The following is a 15,803-nucleotide window of genomic DNA, read 5'->3' as shown; positions in this document are numbered from 1 at the left end:
TCATCCTTATGCTATATTTGGGGTATATTCACTACAAGATTAAAGACACGTAATGAACCTGATTGATAAAAACCTACACACGTGGTTGCTGGTATTTCGTGTATTTCCACTTAAACCCGACTGTATATAATGTCTTAATATTAATTTTAGAGTTATTTTGCTATATTTATTATTACAATAAACAGATTACTATCTCTAAATCCTGGTAAACCAGCTCACACTTAACCATCTTATTTCTACCTTACACGCAGCACATATTAACATATTAACATTTAGCCGGTATCTCTCTGCAATAGTAAACGAAATGTGTAGATCACTCATCTAATATCGTCTTTTCAGTGCTACCGGAACAACTTTTAAATTTAGAGTAATGCAACGATTTCTCAGTTTTATGATACTACTGCAACTAACGCTTTGGATCTCTTTCCTGATAAATTACACTCTGCAATATAGCAAGCCTGCATACACTAGCCTCTCTTTGTAACCCAACTTCTCTCTCTGTATACCTTAGCCTCCATCTCTTGCATAAACCAGGACCTTCTTCTGTATAATCTAGCCTATCTGTATACACTAGCCTGTCTTTTGTACACATTAGGCTCTCTGTGTAAACTAGCCGGTCTACTGTATACACTAGTCCATCTGTATACACTAGCAAGTCTGCATACTCCTGCCTCTCTGTGTAACCTAGCCTCTCTCTCTCTCTGTATACCCTAGCCTCCATCTCTGCATACCCAGGACGTTCTTCTGTATAATCTAGCCTATCTGTATAAACTAGCCTGCCTTTTGTACACATTAGCCTCTCTGTATAAACTAGACGGTCTACTGCATACACTAGTCCATCTGTATACACTAGCAAGTCTGCATACTCCTGCCTCTCTGTGTAACCCAGCCTCTCTCTCTCTCTCTCTCTCTCTGTATACCCTAGCCTCCATCTCTGCATACCCAGGACGGTCTTCTGTATACACTAGTCCGCCTGTATACACTAGCAAGTATGCATACTCTAGCCTCTCTCTCTGTATACCCTAGCCTCCATCTCTGCATACCCAGGACGTTCTTCTGTTTAATCTAGTCTATCTGTATACACTAGCCTGTCTTTTGTACACATTAGCCTCTCTGTATAAACTAGCCGGTCCTGTGTATACACTAGTCCTTCTGTATACACTAGCAAGTCTGTGTAACCAAGCCTCTCTCTCTGCATACCCTAGCCTCCATCTCTTGCATAAACCAGGACCTTCTTCTGTATAATCTAGCCTATCTGTATACACTAGCCTGTCTTTTGTACACACTAGCCTATCTGTGTAAACTAGCCGGTCTACTGTATACACTAGTCCATCTGTATACACTAGCAAGTCTGCATACTCCTGCCTCTCTGTGTAACCCAGCCTCTCTCTCTCTCTCTGTATACCATAGCCTCCATCTCTGCATACCCAGGACGTTCTTCTGTATAATCTAGCCTATCTGTATAAACTAGCTTGTCTTTTGTACACATTAGCCTCTCTGTATAAACTAGCCGGTCCTCTGTATACACTAGTCCGTCTGTATACACTAGCAAGTCTGTGTAACCAAGCTTCTCTCTCTGCATACCCTAGCCTCCATCTCTTGCATAACCAGGACCTTCTTCTGTATAATCTAGCCTATCTGTATACACTAGCCTGTCTTTTGTACACATTAGCCTCTCTGTGTAAACTAGCCGGTCTACTGTATACACTAGTCCATCTGTATACACTAGCAAGTCTGCATACTCCTGCCTCTCTGTGTAACCCAGCCTCTCTCTCTCTGTATACCCTAGCCTCCATCTCTGCATACCCAGGACGTTCTTCTGTATAATCTAGCCTATCTGTATAAACTAGCCTGTCTTTTGTACACATGAGCCTCTCTGTATAAACTAGCCGGTCCTCTGTATACACTAGTCCGTCTGTATACACTAGCAAGTCTGTGTAACCAAGCCTCTCTCTCTGCATACCCTAGCCTCCATCTCTTGCATAACCAGGACCTTCTTCTGTATAATCTAGCCTATCTGTATACACTAGCCTGTCTTTTGTACACATTAGCCTCTCTGTATAAACTAGCCGGTCTACTGTATACACTAGTCCATCTGTATACACTAGCAAGTCTGCATACTCCTGCCTCTCTGTGTAACCCAGCCTCTCTCTCTCTCTCTCTCTCTCTCTCTATACCCTAGCCTCCATCTCTGCATACCCAGGATGTTCTTCTGTATAATCTAGCCTATCTGTATAAACTAGCCTGTCTTTTGTACACATTAGCCTCTCTGTATAAACTAGCTGGTCTTCTGTATACACTAGTCCGTCAGTATACACTAGCAAGTCTGCATACTCTAGCCTCTCTGTGTAACACAGTCTCTCTCTCTGTATACCCTAGCCTCCATCTCTGCATACCCAGGACGTTCTTCTGTATAATCTAGCCTATCTATATACACTAGCCTGTGTTGTGTACACTTTAGCCTCTCTGTATAAACTAGCCGGTCTTCTGCATACACGAGTCTCTCTGTAGACCCTTGGATGTCTTTTGTATACACTAGCTGCTCTTTATACATTAGCTCTCTGTATACCCAAGCCTCTCTGTATACACTAGTCCGTCTGTATACACTAGCAAGTCTGCATACTCTAGCCTCTCTGTGTAACACAGTCTCTTTCTCTGTATACCCTAGCCTCCATCTCTGCATACCCAGGACGTTCTTCTGTATAATATAGCCTATCTATATACACTAGCCTGTGTTTTGTACACTTTAGCCTCTCTGTATAAACTAGCCGGTCTTCTGCATACACGAGTCTCTCTGGAGACCCTTGGATGTCTTTTGTATACACTAGCTGCTCTTTATACATTAGCTCTCTGTATACCCAAGCCTCTCTGTATACACTAGTCCGTCTGTATACACTAGAAAGTCTGCATACACCAGCCTCTCTGTGTAACCCAGCCTCTCTCTCTGCATACCCAAGATGTTCTTCTCTATAATCTAGCCTATTTGTATACACTAGCCTATCTTTTGCACACATTTGCCTCCCTATATAAACTAGCCGGTCTTCTGTATACCCTAGTCCGTCTGTATACACTAGCAAGTATGCATACTCTAGCCTCTCTCTCTGTATACCCTAGCCTCCATCTCTGCATACCCAGGACGTTCTTCTGTATAATCTAGCCTATCTGTATACACTAGTGTATACAGACAGACTAGTGTATACAGAGGACCGGCTAATGTGTACAAAAGACAGGCTAATGTATACAGATAGTAATATGAGGGACACTCCTCACCCCCGCCCCCACCTACCAGATCTGACTTTCATCCCCTTGCCCTCTCTGCCCCGGTCATCTGGTGGCAGTTTTATGCACTCCCTGGCCCCCACCCATTCATAATCCTTACCGACCTTTCCTTCCGCTGCTCACAGGAAAACACTGGATGACTTGTCTAATTAACCAACTTGTACAAGACACCGCTAGCCTCCTGTCTGACACCGGGCCCCTTGGAGGCTTTACCCCTCACTGTTTGGGTGGTCCCTGCCTCTCCCTGGATGCTCCACATATACCACAACGACATTGTCAGAGGGGCACCACTTGACAGGACACGGGGCTGTCATGCCGGTGGCATCTCCCATTGGAGGAAGGGATGATAGCCCCAACCCCTTGGCAGCAGGTTCTTTCATGTACAGACCAGGGCGGCTCATCTTCCCTTCTGGAATCTTGACCTTAGATGGGGGAGTTGCACTTTGGGGGATCTGAGTGATACCTAGTGCGCTGTACTGGAAGGGCTTGATATTCCCGCATATGTGTCCCCTCCCCCTGGTTGCGCCCCTCGTCCCCCCCTCTGGCTCCCACCTACTCTTTGCCGACATTGCCTTCTGCAGCTTTTGGGGACCCTGGATGACTTATTTATTGAGCCTATTGGTACAAGACACTGCTTCCCTCCAGGGTGACTCTGGACCCCCCTGGAGGATTTACCCCTTACTGTTTGGGCAGTCCCAGCCTCCCTCTGGATGCTCTACACAGCCCCCGATGGCGATGCAGGAGAGACACTAATTGGCGGGCCCCAGGACTGCTGCTCGGGTGAAGTCTCCCGTTTGATGGAGGGAGCCCCAGCCCCTTGCCTGCCAGATTTTCCATGCACCGACCAGGGTTGCTCCTCTTTCATCATGATGTGGTGACCATGGAGGGGAGGAGTTGAAATTTATGGGGTCTGGGTGTTTGCTGGTGGGAGTGCGCTAAAGGACTTGACATTTCCGCATGTTTTTCCCCTCTCCCCTGTTTCCCACCCTTCCCTTCCCTCCTTTCCCTACCCCTTTCCCCCCTTCTACTCCCCCTTTCCCTGCCCCTTTTCCCCCGGGGCGTGGACGGGGGAGAGGGGGTAAGAAGAGGACAATCTGCCAAAGGGAGCAATGGATTTGTTCGGGGACTGCATGTACTTTAGGGGATTGGGACGGGGGGTGGTGGATCCCATTCTGTGATGCCTTTTCTGTTGTGACGGGCTCCCTCGTGCATGCCTACGTTTAGGGCGAGCCGAGGAGACCCCTCAGTGCTGACAGTTATATGCTCTACCTCTGTTTTGGTTATACTATTGTTTTTTGGTTCTATGATGTTACTGATTGTCTTTTATTTGCATACCAGTATCAGACGTGACATTTACCACTGCCGGGACTGGGGGGACTAGGATTCGGGGGCTCCCTCTTGACCTGTCTACCCACCAACCCAAGTAGGACAGCGCTTTAAACCCAGTGTACATCTGGTAAGCGCTATAGCATAATTGTGCTGTTTTAGTATACCCTTCCTGTACTGTTGAGTGCGGACAACCCTTAATTTCCCTCTCCCCCTGGGGTTGAGGTGCCCGGCCTCTTTTTCCCTTTACCTTTCCTTCCATTTGCCCTTCCTTTCTCCCCCTTAGTTCCCGCCATGCATTACCTACCCAAAACCTACCTTGGTTCAACTTTCTTTGCTTTTCTCTGACGTCCCCCTCCCCCTCCCCGAGGAGCGAAGGCAGACTCAGTCAAGGTCACCTCTCTAAACGTTAAGGGACTGAACTCCCCTGAAAAACGGTGGATCCTCCTGTGAGAACTGAAGACTTCCTGTACTGATGTGGCCTTTATACAAGAAACACATTTTAAAAATACTAGCCTCCCCTTTCTATGGTTGAGATCCTTCCCTAAGGTCTACCACTCTACTAACCCCTCCTCTAAGACCAAGGGAGTCTCCATTCTGATCTCTAGCAGGCTCCCCTGGGTTCTCCAGGATTCTCTGGTGGACCCTGGGAGCCGATATCTTTTTCTTAGGGGCCACATTGGAGAGCGCCTTTTTACATTTGCCACTGTGTACGCTCCCAATGATCACCAAGACACGTTCCTCGGAACTACCCTGCACAGATTATGTGACTTTCGGGAGGGCCTGTTGATATTAGGTGGGGACTTTAATGTCCCCTTTCGCCATCGGTTGACACTTCTGCCTCTTTCTCCTCGCTCCTCATTTCCTCTAGAAAGCGGATTACTAAGTGTTTACTGAATGACCAATTAGTTGATGTCTGGCGTCTGCAACACTCTGGGGAAAGGGACTACTCTTTTTGCTCTTCCCCTCACAAATCATACTTGAGGATAGACTTCTTCTTGATTCCACATGACCAACTGCACTTGGTGAGCTCTTCCTCCATCGGCCATATAACTTGGTCCGACCACGCTCCTGTAGCCCTTACCTACACCCTCTCTAGGAACCCCTCACCTAGGTCTCTATTCTGGCACCTTAATGAGAGCCTTCTCCAGATACCGGAAGTTTTAGCAGATGTGACCAGGGAATTGGACCTTTATTTCCAAGAAAACTAAACGCAGGACTGTGACCCGGGGATAATTTGGGAGGCTCACAAGTCAGTACTCCGCAGGATACTTATCAGGCACGGGGCGCGCATCAAACAAACATGGAAGGAACAGCTTGCTAATCTGTTTCGTGAACTTGCCTCTGTGGAAGCGAAACATAAACATGCCCCCTCACGGACCTTAGAGATTGAATTCGGGACACTCCGTACCCATATTGCTGACCTACTCCATTATAAAGCGAAAGCGGCACTCCAGTTTTGTCGTAAACTGACGTAGGAGTCAGGGGACAAATGCGGAAAAATCTTAGCCAGGTCGGTAAAGGAGTTGAAATCTGGCTCTTACATACCACAGTTGATAGATGAGAATGGCCAGAGGGCCTCTACCCCAACCCAAATAGCTGAAGTCTTTGAAAAATTTTACTCTGATCTCTACAACCTGCCCGATTCAGGGTCTGGACAGGACAATATAGACAGATATGTAACCGGTTCTGGTCTACCAACCCTCTCATCGGAATCACGGGAGTACTTGGAGGACCCGATCACACTGGAAGAAGTCCAGACAGCCGTGGGACCTCCGAAGGTGGGTAAGGCTCCGGGCCCTGACGGATATACCGCACAATACTTTAAGACCTTCCTCCCTATTCTCGGCCCGCGCTTGGTGAATTTATTTAATACTCTGAGCTCGAATGGGGATTTTCCTGAGGATACCCTTAGAGCCCACATCTCGTTGATACCTAAGGAGGGCAAAGACCCGGGCCTATGTGGGAGCTACAGACCCATTTCCCTCCTAAATTCGGTCCTAAAACTATTCTCTAAAATCCTCGCCACGTGATTGGCACATCACTTGCAGTCCCTTATACATATTGACCAGTTAGGTTTTATTCCCACCAGGGAAGATAGGAACAACACCATTAAGGTGCTTACCCTGATCCATAAAGCAAAGTCATCTGGGACCCCTTGTCTTTTCATGAGTACTGATGCCGAGAAGGCTTTTGATCGGGTCAAATGGACAATGATGTTCTCGGTCCTTCGCCATATAGGTCTGAGTGAATGGATGCTGGCATGGATAAGTAAGATATACTCACGCCCTTCAGCTCAAGTCAAAGCGAATGGGGTTCTCTCATCTCCCCTTGACATCGGGAATGGGACCAGACAAGGTTGCCCCCTGTCGCCCCTATTATTCGCACTGTCATTGGAACCCTTTCTCTCCACAATTCGACAAAACTCAGACATAACGGGACTCCAAATGGGTACTATTGAGTGCAAGATATCTGCCTACACGGATGACATGCTGTTCTCGCTGACGAATCCCAGAGTTTCCTTGCCAAATCTCCTTCGGGAATTCCAGATATACGTGATACTTCTTGAAATCAAAGGCCATGGGGGTTACAGTCCCCCCGCAAACGTTAATAGACTTGCAGTCCAATTTTCGATTTAAATGGACCCATACAGCCCTTAAGTACTTAGGTACTTACATTCCACCGGACATCGTGCGTACGTTTATGTTGAACTTCCCCCCACCCCTTGTCACTAAGATCCGCAGTTTGCTTCACGGGTGGCATTCTGGCCTCCATTCCTGGTTCAGGAGATGCAATCTCATTAAAATGAACATACTCCCTAAATTTACTTATCTTTTCCAAGCTCTCCCGGTCCAGATTCCAGTCCCGTTTTTTAAGCAAGCTCAATCCTTGCTCACTCAATTTAACTGGGCCCACAAAAATCCCAGACTTAAGCGGTCACAGCTGACATTGTCTAAACAACAGGGAGGGTTGGTTCTCCCTGACTTGCGACGCTACTACCTGGCCTCCCATCTGGGGCGTGTATTGGACTGGAATCGAAACAAACTTTCTAAGCTCACTCCCGAATTCCGCTAAGAAGCGCCATGTGGTGCTATAAGTATTTACCCACAGAATTTATGTCACATCCCACTATAGGGGCTTAGTTGAAAGTCAGTCACCTGATCGCTACCCAAAACACACTCACGTCTTTGACTTCCCTATTCCCTATACGTGGCCATCCAACCTTTGAACTGGGGACCCACTTAGAAATTCCAACCTAGACAATGCATCTAAATTCGTCATTGATGGAAAATGGACTTCTTTCTCAACCCTAACAGATCCGACAGGGCTTTTTCAACTGCCTTTTTGGAGAGCGGCGCAACGACATCATTTTCTCCATTCCATCCCCAATCCTCAAATGTTCGCCCGCCCTCAGACGGAGTTTGAGACTCTATGCAGGAGCGAAGGCCCTTTGGCCCACATTCTCTCTCAAACAGATTACCCACACTTAACCTGTCTGTCCAACTGGGAAAAGGACCTTAATTGCTCATTTTCCCCAGCACAGAGACAACGCATTATCACTTTGGCTCTCAAAATGTCGCTGTGCACGAAGATACAGGAGACGAATTTTAAACTTCTCACCAGGTGGTATTTGACACCATCAAAGCTGCAGAAATGTTTCCCCTCTTCCTCGAACATATGCTGGAGGTGTGGAGAAGAAGAGGGCACGTTGCTGCACATTTTTTGGTCCTGCCCCAGCTTGGTGGACTTCTGGACAGAGATCCGATGCATAACACAAAAATTCACAGACTTCTCCATCCAGGAAGAGGCTGCATTCTTTCTCTTGCACCATTCACAGATTCCCATTAAGAAGTACAAAAAAAAATCAATTTTACGGCATGTGATAAATGCGGCGAAATCCTGCATCCCTCTCTATTGGAAAAAATGTTCCCCTCCTTTCATTACTCACTGGCTTAGGAAAATAGAGGACATTAAAAAAAATGGAGGACTTGATCCTCACATCACAAGGTAAACAAGACTTTTTTAAACAAACCTGAGACATCTGGAATACCTTTATATTCTACCTGGAAGGATGTCGCCTGCTATCGCCTTAGTGCTCTGAGCTTTCCTTGACTGGCCCCTTGGACAGTGGCTGCCATCGTGTCTCGTCCCCTCTTCTCCTTTCCTGATCTTTCAACCCTTCTCTTTTCTGCCTTCCTCCCCTATCTCTCACCCCCTCCACCCCCTCTCTCTTTTGGAAAAAGTGGAAAATTGGGAATGACGGCCCCACACCCCCCTCTGGATGGATTATGCCGGAGGGACCTGGGGTTTGTATGACCCTGGATCTTGGTACAGTACTTTATCTGTGCCTCGAATCATTGTGATTGATGGAAGGCAGACTCACAGTTGCGAATATACCTGTATCAAGTATTGTTCAGCTGCTTTTTGCTCTGTATTTCTCTGTTGCATTATGTACTCGGGGGACCGTCTTCCCCTATTTGGAGAAAAAATTATATTTGAAAAAAAAAAGAAGCCTACGACACCTGGTATTCCCAGGCGGTCTCCCATCCAGGCATTAACCAGGCCCAACCCTGCTTAGCCTCCAAGATCAGACGAGATGGAACAGATTCAGGGTGATGTGGCCATAGCCAATATCTTCAGGCACTCTCAACTCTCTTGACAAACACCAAGATGGTCACCTTGGAAACAAGCGGAAAAAAATAGGTCAACGGCAACAACATAAAGAGAAGCCTACGGCATCTGGAAATCCCAGGCGGTCTCCCATCCAGGTACTAAACTGGTCCCAACCCTGCTTAGCCTCTGAGATCAGATGAGATTGGGCTCTTTCAGGGTGGTGTGGCCGTAGGAGATTTCTTCAGGCACTCTCAACCTTGACTAACGCCAATATGGTCACCTTGGGAAACAAAAAAAAAAATCAAGTCAACGCCAACAACATGAGAAGAAGTCTACAGCACCTAGTATTCCCAACTGGTCTCCCATCCAGGTATTAACAAGGCCCGACCCTGTTTAGTCTCTGAGATCAGACGAGATCTGGTGCTTTCAGGGTTATGTGGCCATAGGCGAGCTCTTCAGGCACTCTCAACCCTCTTGACAAACACCAAGATGGTCACCTTGGTAAACAAACAAAAAAAAAAACAAGTCAACGCCAACAACATAAAAAGAAGCCTTCAGCACCTAGTATTCCCAGGTGGTCTCCAATCCAGGTACTAGCAAGGCCCGACCCTGTTTAGCCTCTGAGATCAGAGGAGATCGGGCGCTTTCAGGCTTATGTGCCCATAGGCAATCTCTTTGGGCACTCTCAACCCTCTTGACAAACGCCAAGATAGTCACCTTGGGAAACAAGCGGAAAAAAAACAGGTCAATGTCAACAACATAAAAAGAAGACTACGGCACCTGGTATTCCAAAGCCATCTCCCATCCAGGGACTAACTAGGCCCAACCCTTCTTAGCCTCAGAGATGAGAAGAGATAGGGCTCTTTCAGGGTGATGCTGCTGTAAGCTAACTCTTTGGGCACTCTCAACCCTCTTGACAAATGCCAAGATGGTCACCTTGGGAAACAAGCGAAAAAAAACCAAAACGAATCAACGCCAACAACATAAAAAGAAGCCTACAATAACTGGTATTCCCAGGTGGTCTCCCATCCAGGTACTAACCAGGCCTGACTCTTCTTAGCCTCCAAGATCAGACGAGATTGGGTGCTTTCAGAGTGCTCGGACTCTTTCCCCATCACTAATGGGACGAGACAGGGGTGCCCTCTGTCTCCCCTAATTTTTATTCTGACACTGGAACCACTTATGTGTCACATTCGGAATGACCCGAATATTACTGGTATATCCAAACCCTGGGCACACCACAAAATTGCGGCGTACGCTGACGATCTAATTTTTTTCGTCTCCAATCCACACATTTCGCTTCCCAATATACTCGCGGCTCTCCGGCGATACGGCAGCCTATCAAACTATAAAATCAATTGCACCGTCGGCTGTATTGAATATATCGGTCCCGGATGGTGAGGCCAAGAGGCTACGCTCCGCTTTTCCATTCTACTGAGCTGAAAAATCTATACGTTACCTGGGCATTGACATCGCAGCGGATTTGGCGCAATTGTACCCGCTTAATTTTGTCCCTCTCCTGAATAGACTGAAATCTGATTTGGGAAACTGGCATGCTTTAACACTGACCTGGTTCGGGCGCTGTAATGCATTCAAAATGACGGCCCTCCCGCGCATCTTATACTTGTTCCAGACATTACCGATCCGGTTACCCCCAATTTTTTTCAGACAACTGCAGGTGCTGCTCCGGGACTTTATTTGGGTGCGCAAACCGCCCAGAGCCCTTTTGCAATTGCTTGCCAGACCAAAGGACAAGGGGGGTCTGGGTCTCCCAGATCTGAGACAATACAACAGAGCGACTCTGCTAGCGAGAGTCGTTGATTGGCATTGTAATGGCCCACACAAGCAGTGGGTGGAGATGGAGATTGAGGATGGATCCATTCCCCTATTGACCTCCCCGTGGCTCCTGTCCACCCTACCAAAAGACCTCAGAGATCACCCCGTAGTGGGAGCTACGTTGGCTGTTGTGCGGAGGTTGTTCCGCTGCACACACATTGCTCCCCTGCCATCACCAATGACTCCGGTTATAGGTAATCCAGACTTCCCACCGGGATTTACCAACAAGAAACTGCGACAGTTGACAGTGGTGGGGAAACAGCGTCTGGGAGACGTGTGCCCCTCGGGAGGGCTCCCGACCACGCAAACTGTCGCCGAGCTTTCTGACCCTCCGCTTGACTTGTTTAGTGCTTATCAACTTCGTCACTTTCTTTTGGCCATACAAAGGGCCCCCTACACTCCTAGAGACCTGACGCCCTATGAATCCATCTGTCACAAAAAGGAACCTGTGCGACACACCCTCTCCCTCCTCTACAACCTATTAAGTAGTCAGGAGGAGGAGTCGACCCCACCATTTATCCACAAATGGGAGAGGGACTTTGGCATCACATTTACCCCACAACAGATAGGGAAGATCCTGACATTAGTACATAAAGCTTCCATCGCAAACCAATATCAAGAATCAGGATACAAGATAGTCTCACGCTGGTATAGAGTCCCATACCTTCTGAATAAAATGAATACATCGATTCCGGATGTTTGTTGGAGGTGCAATTCAGATACGGGGACCATGGGACACATTTTCTGGGCATGCCCGGCCTTGAGGAACTTTTGGGTGGAGGTGACCGGGACGATAAAAACTCTCAGAAATGTAGATATCGCAGACAACCCAGCAGCGTGCCTTCTACACTTGACCAAACAGCCTGTTCGAAAATACAAAAAAACCCTCACGATGCAACTCCTGAACGCCGCCCGGGCCTGCATTCCCACACTGTGGAGGCAGCCTCAGCCCCCATCCAAGGTGCTGTGGTATTCCAAAGTCAATCATATTCTCCGGATGGAAGAATTGACCCCCACCCTTCACAACACTGAAGAGGCATTTAGTGTTACATGGAGGCCCTGGAGTATTTTACTGGTACTTGAGACTACATTCGGGAGGTGAGCAGCGCCCCTGTCCCAGAAAACGACTGAACATCTAACATTTACCTACGTAGGCCAAGTCTGCCCTGGGTGGCATTCCCCCCCCCCTCCCTTTTTGTCTTTATTTTTCTTTTTTTCCCCGCCGCCATCCCCCCCCCCCTCCTCTCTCTCCGTCTTTGCACTCTCTTCTTCCCCCGTCCTCCCTTTTCACTATGCCTTGTCTCCTTACTAGCCTTTGGGACCCAGAAGAACCCCAGGGTTCTGGACACGACCGGCTCATATTTTACTCTGGTTCACATAGGTCATGATAAGCTGGCTCGCTGTGGTCCCAGTTGTTCTCCATGATTACATTTGTCCGAACGGAGCTGCATTAGTTATACTGTACTACATGTCGGAGGTGGGGTTTCTCTCTTTTCTGCATGAAACTCTAGGACTCCCCTCTGAGAACCCAGAGTTATTTGGCAGCCTATTTTTTGTTACCATGTAATTGTGACCCTTTGTCATGCTGTATGGTTGACTGTTATATTTATGTTGTTCTACTTATACTTAATAAAAGAATAAAACAAAAAAAAAACATAAGTCAATGCCAACAACTAAAAAAAAAAGCCTATGGCATCGAGAAATCCCAGGCGGTCTCCCATCCAGGTACTAACCAGGTCCCAACCCTGCTTAGGCCGCGTACACACGGGCGGACTGTCCGCCCAACTAGGTTCGTCAAACAGTTTGACAAACAGTCCGTTCAAAATTTGCATGAGCGGACTTGACCACACACGACGAACGAACAGTCCGCTGAAAACTTGCGCGATGACGTGAACGGCACGTACGACGGGACGAGAGATTCAAAGTCCTATACACTGCAATGCAACCTTCGGCGTGTAAATCCTTTCTGAGCATGCGCGGAACTTAGTTTGACGAACAAGCCTACACATGAGCGGACTGTCCGCTCAAACCAAGTTTCAGCAGACAGTCTTACGGAAATTCTGAAAAACTTTGTTCGTTAGACTGTCCGCTGAAACTGTCCGCTGAAGCCCACACACGAGCGGACTGTCCGCTGAAACACTGTTCAGCGGACAAAATTGGACGAACAGTCCGCCCGTGTGTACGCGGCCTTAGCCTCTGAGATCAAATGAGATTTGGCTCTTTCAGGCTGATGCAGCCATAGTAGATTTTTTCAGGCATGCTCAACCCTCTTGACAAACGCCAAGATGGTCACCTTGGGAAACAAACAAAAAAAACAAGTCAACGCCAACAACATAAAAAGAAGCCTACCGCACCTAGTATTTCCAGGCGGTCTCCCATCCAGGTATTAACAAGGCGCGACCCTTTCTAGCCTCTGAGATCAGCGGAGATTAGGCGCTTTCAGGGTGATGTGCCCATAGGCAATCTCTTTGGGCACTCTCATCCCTCTTGAAAAATGCCAAGATAGTCACCCTGGGAAACAAGCGAAAAAAAACAGGTCAACGCCAACAACATAAAAAGAAGAATACGGCACCTGGTATTCCAAGGCCGTCTCCCATTCAAGTACTAACTAGGCCCAACCCTTCTTAGCCTCTGAGATCAGAAGAGATAGGGTGCTTTCAGGGTGATGCGGCTGTAAGCGATCTCTTTAGGCACTCTCAACCCTCTTGACAAATGCCAAGTTGATCACTTTGGGAAACAAGCGAAAAAAACAGGTCAACACCAACAACATAAAAATAAGCCTGTGGCATCTGGAAAACCCAGGCGGTCTCCCATCCAGGTACAAACCAGGCCCAACCCTGCTTTGCCTCTGAGACCAAACGAGATTGGGCGCTTTCAGGGTGTTGTGCTCCTAGGCAATTTCTTTGTGCACTCTCAACCCTCTTGACACATGCCAAGATGGTCACCTTGGGAAACAAGGGGGAAAAAACAGGTCAACGCCGACAACACAATGAGAAGCCTACGGCACCTGGTATTCCCAAGCTGTCTCCCATCCAGGTACTAACCAGGCCCATCGCTGCTTAGCCTCTGAGATCAGATGAGATTGGGCTCTCTCAGGGTGATTTGGTCGTAGGCACTCTCTTTGGGCACTCTGAAGCCTCTTGACAAAGGCCAAGATGGTCACCTTGGGAAACAAGCTAAAAAAAACAGGTCAAAGCCAACAACATAAAAAGAAGCCAAGAAGAAAACATATGCGTATTGGTAGGGTAATGCTATTGCGACCGAAATTGAGGGGAGGTATTGGCTTCCCGGACCCTGCTCTATATTACACAGCAACGCACATGACACCGGTGGTTGACTGGTGCCGGTGTTCTGCCATATACTGTCCGGCCATGATATAGTGTCTGTGCTGTACTGCGCATGCGCAGTACGGAGACGACGAAGCTTCGGAAAATCTCAGAAGCTGAACGTCGCCTGCACGTTGAGTGGAGGTGGTAGCCCCACCATCCAAGCGGACATAGGGTTGTGAATATTAGAGGGCCCCTCGTAGGCGAGGTTCGCTCGCCGCGCTTCGGGTTCGGCCTCGCTGCGCTCGGCTCTTTTATATTCTTACTCTGTGTCCACTTGGATAGTGGGGATAGAACCTGGACTCAGTGCGCAGGCGCCGTTCATGCTCGGCAAATTTCAGAATCTGTGTTGCTGTGTACTGCGCATGCGCAGTACACAGCGGACAATATGCGATGGGGGACCATATGTGATAAGACACCGGCGTGGGGAACTGAAGCTATGGGTCAAGCTAGAGCAGGAGATGGCGTGGGTTCCACTGGCTGGTCTGCCTTGGGCGGGGAGGCCATTGGAGCCCTGTGTGACTACTCACCCGTTAATTGGCCTCTCGCTCGCCGAGATGGATAGTATTTTCACCTTTCCCACCTGACTAACTTCCCTTCTCCTATGACCCCAATTATTGGACATCCTAGATTCCCTCCGGGCCTGTCTGACCAGGCCTTTACCAGGCAAGCCCCGAAAGGGCTTCTGAGAGCAGCCCTATTTCTTGGACCCACGGGCTTGATTCCCATAGGGACCATACTGCTAGAGCAAGTACCTGTTGCAATGGATAGCTGGAGAGCTAGACAGCTAATCCATTTCCTCGGATCACTACCTAACCATTCGTTCTTCTCTAGACAATTCCACCCCTTCGAGGAACTTTGCCTGGATGATGGCCCAATTCGTGGTTCCCTCTCTAGGTCCTACCAAATCCTGACAGATGCACAATCCTCCACGGATCCACCCTTCCTAGCTAAATGGAAAAGGGACTTACAAACTACATTCTCCAAACCACAGAAGGACAGAATACTCTTTTTCGCCCATAAGTCTTCACTCTGCAGTAAATATCAGGAGATCTCATATAAGCTGATCACACGCTGGTATCGTACACCGGTGGTGTTGGCCAAAATATTCCCCGGTCAATCTGACCGCTGCTGTCGCTGTGGGCAACAGGCTGGTACCATTCTCCAAATTTTTTGGGAATGCCCTAAATTACAAACATTCTGGCAGCCTGTCCTGAGACTCATCCACAAGATCGCTGTTCCAAACGTTGGACAGCTGATGAGCTGGTGAGCCGAGGGCGTCTCTTGCTCCCTGGGAGGGGACCCCACCCTATCCACTCTACCCACGACACCCCCTTACCCCTTATTTTCCTTTTCTGCCATTTCCTTCCCCAATCTTCTCTTTCCCCTTCTCCCTCCTTTCAGTTCTACTATTTCCCTTCT

The 15,803-nt window shown here is 48.1% G+C and overlaps 4 pseudogenes; all 4 read right to left on the bottom strand.

Annotated features, from left to right (window-relative positions):
- Positions 1-9,116: 9,116 nt before the first annotated feature.
- On the bottom strand, positions 9,117-9,235 carry LOC143931990 (5S ribosomal RNA; annotated as a pseudogene).
- Positions 9,236-9,333: 98 nt separating this feature from the next.
- On the bottom strand, positions 9,334-9,453 carry LOC143931536 (5S ribosomal RNA; annotated as a pseudogene).
- Positions 9,454-9,548: 95 nt separating this feature from the next.
- Positions 9,549-9,667, bottom strand: LOC143931852 (5S ribosomal RNA; annotated as a pseudogene).
- Positions 9,668-14,050: 4,383 nt separating this feature from the next.
- LOC143931776 (5S ribosomal RNA) lies at positions 14,051-14,169 on the bottom strand (annotated as a pseudogene).
- Between the last annotated feature and the right edge of the window lie 1,634 nt (positions 14,170-15,803).

The sequence above is a fragment of the Lithobates pipiens genome, unplaced genomic scaffold, assembly GCF_037356315.1.
Source record: "Lithobates pipiens isolate NorthernLeopardFrog02 unplaced genomic scaffold, aLitPip1_a1.2 Scaffold_25, whole genome shotgun sequence".
Classification (NCBI taxonomy): Eukaryota; Metazoa; Chordata; class Amphibia; order Anura; family Ranidae; genus Lithobates; species Lithobates pipiens.
Note: the sequence above shows the minus strand (reverse complement) of the source record. Positions and strands in the feature narration are given on the sequence as shown.